The 14,246-nt window shown below is 57.1% G+C and overlaps 1 long non-coding RNA gene across 1 annotated transcript in view; it reads left to right on the forward strand.

The window, feature by feature from the left end:
• Positions 1–12,514, forward strand: part of LOC311626501 — a 29,246-nt gene extending 16,732 nt beyond the window's left edge. Inside the window, exon 5 of the long non-coding RNA XR_014795701.1 lies at positions 10,825–12,514. This is a non-coding gene — a long non-coding RNA (uncharacterized lncRNA). The remainder of the gene's footprint in view (positions 1–10,824) is intronic.
• The last annotated feature ends 1,732 nt before the right edge of the window (positions 12,515–14,246 follow it).

Raw genomic sequence — 14,246 nt, forward strand, 5'->3', positions numbered from 1 at the left:
CTACAGGGGTTAGGAAATAGGAAGTATTGTTTATTCACACATGCTTTGTTTGTGTCCACACCTATGGTGCTCCACAGAATGTCCTGAAGATGCAGAGAAAGGACACAGCCCTAGTCCTGGAGCAGCTCAGTGCTGGGAGGGGCAGGGCCCCAGAAGCAGAGTTCAGCCTGGACTAGAGGCTGTAGGGATGGGGGTTCTGGAGGTGGTGGACCCAGCACAGTCTATCTTGAGGGAGGAGAAGCAGACACCCCAGACAGCTGCTGTGCAAAGGGCCTGTGGTGGGAGACAGTCTGGCGTTTCCTGAGAGCCAGGTTAGGTCATAGCATTGTGGCTTGAGCAGTTTGTGTGTGTGGACACATATGTGTGTACAAATGTGTGTGTGTGTGTGCAGCCTACGGATTTAGGACGGTGTGCACAGCAGATGAGAGCAGCCTTGCCAAAGGCCCTGTGCTCTCCGCTGCAAATTTTAACCTGAATGCACTGGAACGCATTCAGATAATGTGGAGTGACAGGGTACGATTTGTGTTTTGAGGACAGAGGTGCTGGCGAGCTGAGAGGCAGCTGGTCGGGAAGCCTCGCAGGAATCTATGTTTGAAATGACGAGGGCCTGAAATGATCCTTCATGCTTCTCTGTCCCCGTCGTCCCCCCCCCCCCACACACACACCCCAAGTGTCAAGCTCTGTCCTTCTCTTTACAAAGAGCAATTCACTTAATCATCATCACGATCTTATCAAGCCTCAAGCGGGGACTCCCGTTATCCCCACTTTGCAGGCCAGACAACAAAGGCCCAGAGGAGAAAAGTAACATTTTCAAGTCCCCGTATCTAAGCAGGGAAGCCAGCACTCAGCCTGGGCCCTGGCTGTCGGGATGGTGAGCGTGGGCCAACTAGCAGGATGTCAAGGAGGAAAAGTCAGACTCACAGGAAAGCTCCGTGGGGGAGCAGGGGTGAGGGAGAAGGAGAAAGCACAGCTGAGGGGGAGGGACTATGTCCCCCCCAAACTCATGTGCACCGGGGACCTGTGAACGTGACCTTATTTGGAAATAGGGTCTCTGCAGATGTAATAAGCTAAGATGAGGTCATACTAGAGTGGAGTGGGTCTTAAGTCCAAAGACCAGTATCCTTATAAGAAGGAAATTTGGACAGATTTACCCAGGGGGAGAGAGGGGGAGTAGGGAAGGCCACGTGACCACGAGGCTGAGATTAATCAGTCTGAAAGGCCAAGGATTTCTGGCAAACATCAGAAGCTGGAAGAGGCAAGGAAGGATCCTTCCCCAGAGCCTCCAGAGGGAGCAGGGCCCTGCCGTCCCCTTGGCCTCAGACTTGGAGGCTCCAGGACTGTGAGAGAATAAATGTCTGTTGCTTTAAGTCCCCCACTCGGCGGTGATTTGTCAGGGTGGCCTTAGGAAACGAGTACACGCTCCCCACTTCAAAGACACGGACCCAGAGAGGGGGATGGCCGCATTTCTAACTTGGTCGGGGACACTGAACACACAGGGACAGACAGGCTCGGTCCTGCGGGGAGCCTGGAAAGCAGAGCGTTGAGCCGGCCTGGGAGGCGTCGGAAGCGCGGTTCTGCCTGTGTAATCATGAAAGGTCTTCGGGAGAAGGAGAAGGGGCGGGGCCTGAGAGATGAAGAGCTGGCAGATGAGCTCAGACGGGAGAAGGACACATTCAAAGCCGGAGGAAGGGCACAGAACCAAGGGCAAGAAAAAAGGAACTGCCGGAGACGGCCCGCTGCACCCCCACGTGGGGCCGAGGCTTGTAAGCGGGCCAAGAGCAAAGCAGTGTTCTGGAAGGTGGGGGAAGGAGAAGCTGGAGTTTTTAAAGTTTTGCTGGAATCAGAAAGACTTGCTTGGGGTGGGGAGGGGTGGGGGGCTAAGATAGGCCTCCTAGATGGCAGATATACTCAGATACCATTTGTCGTTGATTGTCTCTATAAAGATAATGGACTGGGAAGCACAATTCTTTTTTCTTCTTTTTTCTTTTTTTCTTTCTTTCTTTTTTTTTTTTTAATGGAAAGGGTAGCATTAATATTAGCAAGAGGGCATTGAAACGCAGGATTGGGGAGATGCAATATCTATAAAGGAATGAGATCCTGTCACGGGAGGCATTCAAGCAGAGCGTGGGGGAACCTCTCTCTCATCAGGGTGTTAGAGAGGTGGTTCCTCTGAGGTTTAGAGTGGACCCAGCCCGCTCCTCACGGGCAGGTCTTCGGACCCTGGGTTCCCCTCCATCGCAGTGAAGAGAAACCAGTCAGCACCCCGGGCACTCGTGCTTTGCTCTGGGGAGGAGGCAGGAGAAAGACAGCCATGGCTTTAGGGCCTCAGCTCAGACTGGGTAGACCAGGCAGATCAGAACTGTGTGATGTGGTGGTTTTCTTGCTGCGAAGGCTTGGTGACCTTCAAAGAACAAACCTAACTTTCCGGCTTTTTATAATTCACTTCATCATCCCCATGATCCCATCAAGATAATAACACTGCTGTTATCCCTACTTTGCAGGCCAGACAACAGAGGCCCAGAGGAGCAAAGTAACATTTCAAACACTGAATGCAGCACCCATCCCCAGATCTTCCCCCTCCCCCATGTCATGCCTGCATACCCCTATGTAGCTTCTCCTTCATCCCCAACCTGGAGCACCCCCCTGTCTGGTCACCATGGCCTCAAGGATCTCGGGAGAGCAAGGCCCCCTCCTGGGTGATGAGGGAGGACAGTTTCCCTCTGTCTCCTCCTGCTCCTCCCTCCTCTGCCTCTTCTCTTTGTTCTCCTCCAGGCCCTCTCTCTGCCTTTACAGCTAGCTGGCAACGCAAGCTGGCTGGGGATGAGCCAGGGAGAGCCCTGGCCTCCTTAACGAGGGGGGCAAGGGGAGGTTGTGAGCATTAGGATGATCTCTCAGGCTCCCGAACCCCTTCAGTCCAGGAGGTTGGATTTCCGAGGTGCCTGGCTCCCCTCCCAGTGTGTTGACGGCAGGTGGGGGAAAGGAAACAGAACAGGGTGCCTTGGCTGAGGACAGGAATCTGTGTGACGTTTTCTCTGACCTTGAGCATGCTTTCCCCCGCCCTGCCTCTCAGGGGAGCCCGGGAGCTGGAACTTGCTCCTTTGGCACTGGCAGTCTGTGTGCGTCTTTCACAAGTTCTCTAGCACAACTGAGCCCCAGTCCCTGGGACTCAGCCCCCAGGGAGGGGAGACCAGGGGAGAGGCATGTCCGTGCGCCTCTCAGCACCACTGCTGTCCCCTCACTGTCCAGCAGGTGCCAGGCTCTCTGTTGGCCTGCCTCACCTTCTCCCCTGCTCCCATCCCTGACGCCTCTGTCACACCATAGTTGAGAGTCACCTCACCTGTCTGGGCCTCCGCATGTGACTCGGAGGCCAGGCCAGCCACATCGCCTGCTCCTGTGTGGAGGGAGTGAAGCCTCTGGCTTACTTGGCTTTCTGGCCTCTTTTAAGCTCCTTCTCCCTTTTCTCTAACGTCAAACAAATACACACGTTATTCTTTTTAAGCATTTAATACATGTTTGCTGAAAAAGAGAAGCAAAGAGGCTGTCATTACCATCACCACCTAAAAATCAATCACTATAAACATTCTGGTGTATATTATTTTTCTCTTCCTCCCCCCAGCCCCCAGACACTGAGGATTGATCAGTGACAGACCAGGCAGGGTCCCCACCCTGTAGGCCCTACATGCCTGTGGGAAAACCTGCACATAATCTAGATGACACCTACTGACAAGACGGGGCTCTCTCTCTAGGTTTCCTTTCCCCTCTGTCTCCATCTATTGCCATTGATTTCCTCCCCAAGAATCCTTCTTTTTCTTTAGCGCGTCCACATTGTGGTGGAAAAGGCTTTGCATGCAATTTGAAGGTGCTGGGCCTGGATTGGGGGTAGAGAGAGAAGACAGCCCTCCCCTGTCAGAGGCAGGATTGGCTTGGGCCCTTGCCTAGAGGGTACTCAAGGATGCACATGCCCCACACCTTGTAGCAGAAAAGCCGCATCCCACCGTGGGAAAGGATGCGCCCTCTGGGCCCAGAAGGAAGGTCTAGTCACAGAGGTTGGACTGCATGGTGGTGGCCCAGCCAGGGGCCAGGACTCAATTTGCTGCCACCATGGCGCCCAGGGCCTCCCATCGGCCTCTCTTGCATCCCAAGTGATGTGAAGAAGGAGGGGGGGGGGGGGAGGGTGTTGAGATGGTGAGGAAGGAAGGGAAAGTGAGAGGGGAGGGATGGCTAAGAGAGGTAGGAGAACCAGCCTTGTTTCCATAGCAACCACACATGTGAGCCAGCTGCTGTTGCCATAGAAACGAGGAGAGCCTGCTCGGAGGCAGCACTGTCTCAGGGGAGACACTTTTTTTTTTCTTCACACACAAAAAAATACCCTTTGATAAAAATAAAGAAAAAATAATGAAAGCCACCCTCTCTGGGATTCAGGGACACTGCGGAGTGAGGTGACAAAGGAGAGAAGGGGGCTGGGCTGTGGGGAGAGGCTGTGTGGCCAGGCTCTTCTCCCCGCCTCAGAGAATTGCCGAGTCAGTGTTTTAGAGCTCAGGGGCTTCAGAGACCAGCCCCGCTTGATGGATGAGGGAGGCAGGGAGGCTGGGGACAGAGGCAGGTGGTTCACTCTCGGTCCCAGGACAGGAGGAAGCAGCTCCCGGAAGCCCAGGGCCTCTCTGGAGAAGAGAAGGGTTCTTTCTATGGGTATCCGAGGGCAGCCTGTGGGGTCTTCATGAGCCAGTGCACGGAGATTGAAAAGGTGGAGAGAGACAAATGGCCGAGTCCAAGCTCCTTTAGCTGCAGTGGGGAGGGTGGCAGGTGCCCCGGCCTCTTTCTTTCTATCCCTTGACTCCATCCCTCTGCTGAGCTCAGCTTCCCAGGTTTTGCCTGTGTCTCAGAAGACCGAGCCAGGCAAGACCCCACCCGAAGAGCTGGAGAGAAATTGTCAGCCAGCCACCATGAGACAGCCTCCCCGTCTCCAGACAAGAGAGGGGAAAAGGGGCGGGAAACGCCTAGAGGAAGCTGTGCCACCTTCTCCCGGGGAAAGCCGCCCCCGCCTAACACATCAGTGAGGTGAGAGCGGGGCAGCCAGGCATGATGACGGACTCTTGGTTTCTGACTAGACATTTGACCAGGAGATGCTCTTGGGAGGGTCAATCCAGGGGAGATCAATCAAGACACGGTTCATACAGGAAGGCAAAGCCTGAAAGCAGTCAGGGCTTTGATCCAGGGGTTCTCTGAACCCCCGACCGGGGGAGGGGGGGACAAAGGGTGGCCTCTGGGTGCTCCCACGTCACCAGGCGCCCCTCTGCGTGGATCCCTTCTGCATCTCTCACAAAGCGCTCCCCAATGCCTTCTCATTGGACGACACTGAGAAGTAGATGTGTCCATCCCCATTGCAAAGAGGAGGCACAGTCTCAGAGAGGTTAAGCGTCTTGCCTCAGGTCACACAGCTGGAAGCGGCCAAGCAAAAGTTCCAACCTGGCTCCAGAACAGATGCCAACCCCCTTGGCAGGAAGGGAGGATGAGACGACAGAAAGCACATTTCTGGCCAAAACCGGTTTGACTCAGTGGATAGAGCGTCCGCCTGCGGACTGAAAGGTCCCAGGTTCGATTCCGGTCAAGGGCATGTACCTTGGTTGCGGGCACATACCCTGTAGGGGGTGTGCAAGAGGCAGCTGATCGATAATTCTCTCTCATCGATGTTTCTGACTCTATCCCTCTCTCTTCCTCTCTGTAAAAAAAATCAATAAAATATATTTAAAAAGAAGAAGAAAAGAAGAAGAAGGCACATTTCTGCCTCTCCTTGAAGCGACCAGAGCAGGATGAGCGGCTGCCTTGGGGGACCCAGGGCAGGGGCACAGAACCCTGCAGGCCAGGGACACCTTTTGGGAAAGGCATTTCGCTGCCTTTGTCCCCTGAGCTCCATTTCCTCTTTTCGTGGGGCTTTGTGAGGCCGCAGCCAGGAGCCCTGGCGGTGAGGGTGGATGACAGAAGGGATGAGTGGGGGCTGGGAGGGTGGGGCTCTGCCCTCACCTTCCAGGAGTGTCTGGTACCTCCTGTCAGCTGCCCTTCCTCACTCCCCCCTTCCGCCTCTAAGGCAGAGACCACGTGGGTGAGTTGCCATGGAAACTGGGAGTTCTATTTGAAAGCAAGGCAGGGTGTAATCGGAACTGGCTGGGGGAGGGGCGCTGGGGCTAGGACACAGAGTTGGGGCGGCTACACCTGTCTGGCTCACGACCTCCTGGCTCACCACTCCCTGCCAGAAGCCGTCTTTTCAAAGACCTCGCTGCCCTCTTTCCCGTAAATCACCTGCCTCCACAGTCCCACGGCCATTGCCCTCTTTCCCCGAACTCATTTGAAATCTCCGGCAGTGGCCACACAGGCCCTGCCCTGATTCCCCAAAGAAGGAGTCATTATCCCCGTTATGCAACACGGGGTGGCAAGAACCCAAGAGAGACCATTTGGGCCACACAAGGGTTAGGACAGGACCTCAGGGGTTATCAGGATGGCAGGCTGTGTCTGGGGGAAGGAGAGGGCAGTGGCAGGGACATGGTGTTCCAGAGACCGGAGCCTGGACCCCACCCCTCGTCTCCCCTCCAAGGTTCAACGGCAAGCATTCAGTCAGGGCCTAGCCGACCGGAAACGGGGAGGCTCTGAGTCTGACTGAGGGCGAGAGGTGCGTTTGCACTGGCCTCCGTTAGACGTTCCCCTTTCCCCTGAGTTAGGCTCAGGTCCTCGCCTGCTCACTGCTCTTGCTCTGTCTCTCTCCCCCACCCCCTGCCCCCAACCAATGGCAGAGCAGTTAAGAATTTAGCTTCTCCCCTTTGCTGTGGGCCCTGCGCAGATTGCCCAGCCTTGCTAAGCTTCCATTGCTTCTTCCAAGAAGCAGGAATAAAAAAATAACTGTCTCCCCGGGTTGCCGGAGGATTACATGAGACAATGTACTCAAAATGCTTAGCATAGCGCCTGGTGTCAACAAAAAAACAAAGTCTGATGCATATTCCACTCCCCCCTCCCCTAAACCCCATCTTCTTCACAAAACCCTCCTCTCTCTAAGGAGAGAGGAGCTGGTGCTGAGGAGCTAAGTGATTCCTGTGCTAAGGGATCCCCAGGCATTTTCTCACGGCATTCTTGCAACAGCCCTGGGACGGAGGCGCTCTCCTTGTCATACCCCCATTCCACAGAAGTGGACAGGGAGGCGCGGCGGCGACTTGCTCAAGGTCATTGTCTTGTAAAGAGGAAGCAGGGCCAAGATTCAAACCCAGCCAGCCTGGTTTCAAAGCCTTGTGCTGTTTCTATCACAATAGCCACCTCATCTATGAGTGACCTTCCCTCCCCAGCCATGTTCCTTCCAGCTCAGAGCAGGTTGTTATTGCTTCCGGTTTCTCTGCATCCCTCCCACCGGGCTCCCCCTGCAGCAGGGCAGAGAGGAGGGAGCCAAGCAGAGCCAGGGAGGAACTCCCACATTCCCAGTTCCCCAGGGGCTGCTAGGCAGCAGGGAGCCGCATGTCACACAGGGTGGTTGCGGGACGCAGGTGGCCCAGCACAGGGAACCCCAGGTAGGAAGAGGGTTCCAGGCGTGTGGGGGTTCTCTGGAGACTGACACAAACGCTCCCTAAACCACTCTGATTCTCTGTTCGGCTCTGACCTTGGTCTCTGGGCCCCAACCTCCCAGACCAGGGCTGTTGGGACTTTGACAGATGACCTTGACCTTGCTTTGTCTGTTTGGGGACTGGAAGTGTCTCTGTAGGAAACGAGGAGACTCCAGAAAAAGCTGGAGAGAAGATGGGAGAGGAAGGAGAAACGGAGGGGAAGAGGAGGAGGGAGGAATGGGCAAGGGGGAGGGGAAGAGAGACGGCGGGAAGGGAGGGTGGTGGGAGGGGAGAGCTGCCAAGTGTGATTCTGAGCTGGAAGGAAGAAGAAAGGATGAGAAAGCAAGAAATCCGTTTCAAGGGAAGGATCAAAGCAGGAGGGAACTGAGGTTGGTGAGAGAACGAGAGAAAAGAGAAGGGGGAGAGAGTGAATGAGGGAGAGAGAGCGCTGGGGAGGGGAGGAAATGAAAGGATGGGGAGAGGGGAGGGGAGGGGAGAAAGAGGAACAAAGGCAGAGACCCAGCAGCTGCCAGTCCTCCCTCCCGCCAAGTAAAGGCCTCCGATGGCCACCAGTGGCTGAAGGAGCCGGTGCCGGCCAGCGCTCCGTCTCAGGTGGCTCCTGCCTGCCTTTCTGGCTCAGCCTTTCTGGCTTGGCAGTTCCACAGGAGTGGGGACTCCATCTCCCACCATCCACACCTGTTCTATGAAGCTCCATGATACCCCCCCACCCCCACCCCAGGCTTTGTGGCTGGTGCTTGCTGCCTGCAGAGTTCCCCAGGTGCACTGTCCCCAAATAGAACTTCCCAAGGGGGCAGAGCCAGTAGCTGTGCAGGAGTTGGGGTGGGGAGAGAGGGGGTGGGAGAGCAGGTATGCATACAGCCCAAGAAATTGCCCCTCTCATTGCCGAAGCTGGCACATTGCAGTGCCCAGCAATGGACTCTACTCTACGCACTAAAATGTTCTGAGAGCTTACCAGGAGCAAAACAGATAACACGTTTTTCATTCCATCCTCACGGCACCCCTAAGAGGTCTGCACTGTTGTTCCCATTTCCCAGAAGGGGAGGGAGAGCGAAGGCTATTTGTCCAGCTCACACAGCTAATAAGATGGACTGGGCAGCTCATTGGTAGGGACAGAGGCCCTGGCCCTCCGGAGCAGGGGCTGGGCTGGGTTAGCAATAGGGGCTGGCAGCTCTGAGGGGCTGTGGAGCGCTAATGGACTGTGATGGGCAGGCTGCAGAAGCCTGTGCCTCAGTTTCCCCACCTGACATTTACTGCTGCTGTAGAAATGTACCCGAGGGGGAGAGGGCCAGGCGAGCAGGGCTCCCAGTCACGGTGGGTCTCTCGGAGGGAGCAAGGAAGGCTTGGGCACACGGGAAGAAGGCTGTGTAGATAGTGTTCCCCTCGCACCAGCCCCAGCAGCGTCTCTAGGGGAGGCCGGAGGGGTGGTATGATGGCCCTGTTTTCATGGAGCTTCCAAGAACCTGCGAACCTTCCTCTAAAGCACGTTCCTATAGAGGTGCGCACACATGCAGATTCCTATCTGCACAGCCACCTCCCTCGGAACATAAAGCTCTCCTGGCTTCATTCTATCTGGCGGGAGGAGGCGGCAGGGGGACAGAGACGGCCCGGGGGCATGGGCGGTGAGTTCAAGTTCTCCCCTTCGGCACCCTGTGGGCTCTCAGGGAAATAGCACCCACTCAGCACCCACTCTGCACCAGGCCTCAGCCCACTCCCACCCTCACAGTACCCGGGGGTCATCCTGCAGCCCTCCGGAGGCCATTGCTCCCTTGGCATGACCTGGCAGCCTCTCCGCGCCCTCTCCAGCCTGAGTGGGGAGCTAGGCCTGCTCCCTGCCCTGCTCTGGGGCCCTGGTGGATTCCCTGTCACTTTCAATCAGGGTCCATGTTCGTTCCAGGGTTTGGAAAAGGGCTTCCCCACTCCTCCTCCCCCCTTCCTCCCCTCCACCTCTGATGGCAGCTCCCCTTCCCCAGGGACCAGGGAAGCAGCAGCCCTGGTAGCCTGCAGTTGCCATGACAACAGCAATGCTTTGGTTTCCGAGGCTTGGGGGCGGGGGGGCACATGTCAGAGAGGGTGTGTATGTCAGGGCGGGTTTGTGTGTGCGTGCATGTGTGCGTGTATGTTTCCATTTTCAGCCCCAGGTGAAGGGGTCTCAGGGCGTGAAATCCTATCTTCCTAGGGTGGAGTGGGCCCCTCCTCACAGCTCAGTCCCAGCCTGTGGCATCCCAGCAGCGGGGACACTGGACTGCAGAAAGACGTCCCAGATGGAAATGGAGGGAGAGGGTGGAGATAGGCATCCACACTGTTGTCAAAAGAAGACCGGATGTGGTGGGAGCTGTAGGGAGGAGGGAGCCAGGGCACCAGCAGGCACAGTGAAGGATGCAGAGCCTCTGGGGGGCGGGGGAGAGAGACCCAGGGAGGGGTGGGCCTCTTATTTCTGCCACCCAGCTCCCACCCCCTCCCCCCCCACACCTGCCCAGGGGCGGTGGCGGGGAGTGTCTCCCACAGCTCTTCCTCATCCGAGAGAAGGCCTCGCTGCTCCTCCAACATGATCTGTAATTTCCGGCAGACATTTGAGGTCCCTGACATCTGCATAATGTGGGCCAGTCTCTTAGCAACGGGGAACAGCTGTCTGGCATTTCCAAGATTAAACTGTAACTATACACGGTCCTTGCCAGGGGGAGGGGGGAGGGGGACGGGGATAAACACTGCCTCCTGGCATTTTCAAACTCATTTAGCTTTTATTCATTTCCTGCCTCCAGTAAAGAGGCCAGGGACTCGGCCCGGGCCAGGCCGTGGCTGCCCCTGCTTCCCCGGCTGCTGCTGCTGTGACTGCAGATGGCTCTTCACCCAGATCTGTTTGCTTGTGGGAGGGGAGCGGGGGAGAGGGGACAGCTCCAGCCATTTTGTTTGTGTTGTATTTATTTTCTGTAGGTGCCGTGATCCCCGGCACACAGTGTGGGCGGCATAGCGTGCAGGCGGCACACCCAGGAGGGAAGCCATGGGGCCCATCAGCTAAAGCCCCCGAGGCAGGTCCAGCCTGGCTTGGCTTCATCTAGCTCCTCTGCTGAGCACCCTTGGTCCAGACCCCTTCACCTGTCTACACCTCCATCTTCCCAGCTGCTAAAGGAGATCACTCTCCCGCCTCCGTGGGTTACTGGGAGGAGGGAATGAACACGCACTAAGGCAGCTGAGCCGTGATTCATAACGTGCCTCTGCTCCTCAGGTCACCCCCTGCCCCGTCCCCTGGGGCCCAGCGTCACAGCCTTGTTCCCTGCAAGCCAGCACCTGAACCGTTCCCCGGAGCTCCCGGCAATGACACTTCTGCCCCGTAGGACGTCAGCAGAGCTCAGTGTCCCCATCAGGGTCCTCTCTGCTGCCTGGCACGAGACGTCCTGCTCCCCTGGCCGGCTTGGGCCTGGGCAGCTCCTGTGTCCCAGCCCCTCCGCTGCCAACTCCTGCCTTTCGGCTGCCGCTCCTGACCTCGTGAATGCGGTGTGTTTTGGTCTTGCAGCAAGAAGGAAAAATAAAAGGGTGGGTATGGGGAGAGGGAGAGGGTGGAGGAGGGAAAAACCCTTCAGCCGAGGGAGCCGCCTGTACTGGCCAGTTCCAGGAATGTGTTCGGGACATCGGTGCCAAAGCAGTGACCCAGGCGAGGCGGCCGGGCTGGAGGAGGGAGAGGCCGGCTCCGGGACGGGCTGCCTCTCGCCGCCGCTGCCTCTGCTGACTCATCGCGGCTCCAGCTGGCAGGAGCCTCTTCTGGGGATGGCTGTTGCTAAGATTCCTCAGAGATGACTGATTGCTTCTCCTGGAGCTTGCTGAAAACATGTTTGTAGCCTGCACGCAAACACATACACTCCTGTGGGCTCGCACGCCTCGCCCGATACCTACACATGCGTGCTGGTGTGGGTGCGCACGCAACAGGCCTCCCGTTCCCATCGCCTTCATGACACTTAGGAACGAAAGCCTGCACACGCGTGTGGGCCAGCGCCCGCCCCCACGACAGGGGCAGAGACACGCCAGGTTGTCTGCAGACAGGAACGCAGGCAGCGGGAACCGCCAGGGTCTCGGCCGGCCTCCCTCTGAGGGTGTTTCCAGGTTTCCTGAGACATGCTTGGCCTCTGTCCCGCCTCTTCTCCCTCGATTTCCCCACTTCCTCCCTTCTGCCGTACTGATCTAATTTCCCCCTCCCCTGGACCTGCCAGGGTTTTGATGTCTGCTGTTCCAGACGTTCTGCTGGGAGCTTGGACCCTCTGGAGCTGGATTCCTGGCCCGGAGCTGGTGCGCTCCGGGCAGGGCCTCTTGGGGAACCTCACTGCCTCTGTTTTCCCTGCAGAGAGGGGAGAGCTGTGCGGACGCGTGGATGGAAGTCCTTTCTCTGGGCTCTGCTGCTGCCGGGATTCGGGATTCGATGTCTGCTCCTCCTCTGGAGCGTTTGCTGGGGAGTGACCCCCAGAGCTCCGTGCACAGCAGGCAGCCCGGGCTCCAGCCTCCGGGGCACGCGGCCAATGCTGCATGTGACCTTGCTCACTTTGCCTTTTTGCTGCCTTGGTTTCCCCACCTGCTGGGCTGAAATGGGACTCCTTGCTGAGCCTGCCAGGGCTTTAACGCGACAGGGCTTGGCAGGCGCTTGGGCTCTGGGCAAGGTTGTTTGTCACGGGTTCCTGAGCGGGGGGAGGGGCAGGCGGCCGTGCCAGGGCGCACCAAGCTCCCCCTCTCACCAGCTCTCCCGGCTCAGGCTCGAGCGTGGCTGCTTAAAAAGGGACTCGCCTCGGGTCTACCCCGGGAGTGATTCAGCGGCGGTTGCTAAGGAAGGCCCGGGACCCGGCCTCGAGGGACGAGCTGTGGCCAGCCTGGATTCAGCAGGCTCAGCAAGGCTCACACCAGACACAAGAAAAATATCCGTCTGTGCTCAGGATCCTCATTCCTAAAATAAAGACAAGGCTGGCTCCGCGGTGCCTGCTGGTTTTGACATGCGACGATGCTGGGAGGGGGTGGGACGTAAGCGGGCAGAGCGAACGAGGGAAATAAAAATGAGCTGCACAAAGAGAAGGCTTTGTGCGGATGTCAGACAGCCTAACGGGAGCTCCGGATGGCAGGAGCTCTCCGCAGGATGTGAGTTTCGCGTTGTGTCACAAGAATAAACAATCGCAGGGCAGGAGAACACGCAGCACCCGGTTCTGAGGACACCAGCCTCCATGCTCGAGACCCATCAGTCTCTTGCCCTGTGCCCCCAGCCTACCCGTGCTCCCCACTCCAGCCATCAGACAAAGCTGGCACCTGACAACTGTCCTATTTGCATCAGGAGGTGGCCAGAGCTTCTAGATGAGTTGCTTGCTGGCCAGGTGTGGGAATTACAAAGTGAATCAGTAAAAAGGGGAGCTTGTGAACCGGGCACGCAGTTCTGGGGTACGCTCTGGGCCTCAGTAGCCCTATCTAGAGGAGGCAGAAAGGCAGGGGGCTCCTGCTGGCCGGGAAGCAAGCAGAGAATAATCACAACGACGCTCCTTGATCCAGCCTTTCCTGCATGCCAGATAGCTTTCTTCGTTTGACGCGTGTACCCATCCATCCCACCTTCACAACAAGCCCCTGAGCCAGGTCGGGCCATCATCCTTGTTTTCAAAGATGTGGAAACTGAGGCCCAGGGATGATAAGAAGCATCTTGGAAGTGAATAGGGCCAGGATTGCAGCCAGAGATTGTTTCCAGAGACCAGCCTTTACCGCTTCCTTTCATTGTCTCCACCTGGTTGTTTATGCTCCAGGTTTGCACAGCGACACCAGACTCACCGCCTCCCCTTCCCCACTGTGGGCACAGGCAGGAGGGGGTAAGAGCTGCTATTCCCCCTCCAACGCCCCTTCTGCCTCTGACCTCTGGGAGCTCCCTCAGCAGCCCAGGCCAGCCTCACGGCCACTTTTATTAACTTGCTCACTGCTGAGTGACCAAGGCTGAATTCAACCCTTAAAACCTTTTCTTCCCTGCTCTGTACAGCATGAGGCCTGCGGGACCCCTTGGTTCTTTGCTGCTCTGACATCCAACATGCCTTAGAAACTCCTTCCTTCTAGGGCTCCCAAGCACCAACTTGCAGATGCTGCCGACGTCCCTGGTCACACACACACACACATACATGTGCTCACACATGCACACACCTGCCTTCGGGCCCAAGATCTTGAGCAGAGTTCCAGACACTCGAGGCAAATTGGTCAGAGCTTCGGGGAGTTTACCCTTTTTGTGTGTGTGTGTGTGTGTTCTTTTTAGGTCAGGAATGACCAGGGAGCGGCCACCCTGTACAGTTGTCACCGGCTTTCACAGCCAGCATTGTGTTCAGTGCACACGTGTGTGGTTGCTCAGAAGCCTGTCTTCCCTCCTCATATAGACTGTCATACCTTTGAGAGCAGGATGTTTTCTGCTGGTCCCCGGAGCGCCAGCTACCGTGCAGCCTCTAGCTGGCGATCGGTTTGGATTTGTGCCTTGATGGGTACAGGAAAGACACCAGGTGATGGATGCATCGGGAGGAGCCTTCCAAAAGCCATGACCCAGACCAAACGCCACGGCGGCCTATCTAAGCCGGCTCCTCACTCAGGTGGGCAGGCGTCCCACCCCGCCAAACACCCTGCCTTCCCTGGGTCCCGCCTTCCCCCTACCTTCCT

The sequence above is a fragment of the Pipistrellus hanaki genome (genome assembly GCF_964339955.1).
Source record: "Pipistrellus hanaki genome assembly, chromosome: 1".
Taxonomy (NCBI): domain Eukaryota; kingdom Metazoa; phylum Chordata; class Mammalia; order Chiroptera; family Vespertilionidae; genus Pipistrellus; species Pipistrellus hanaki.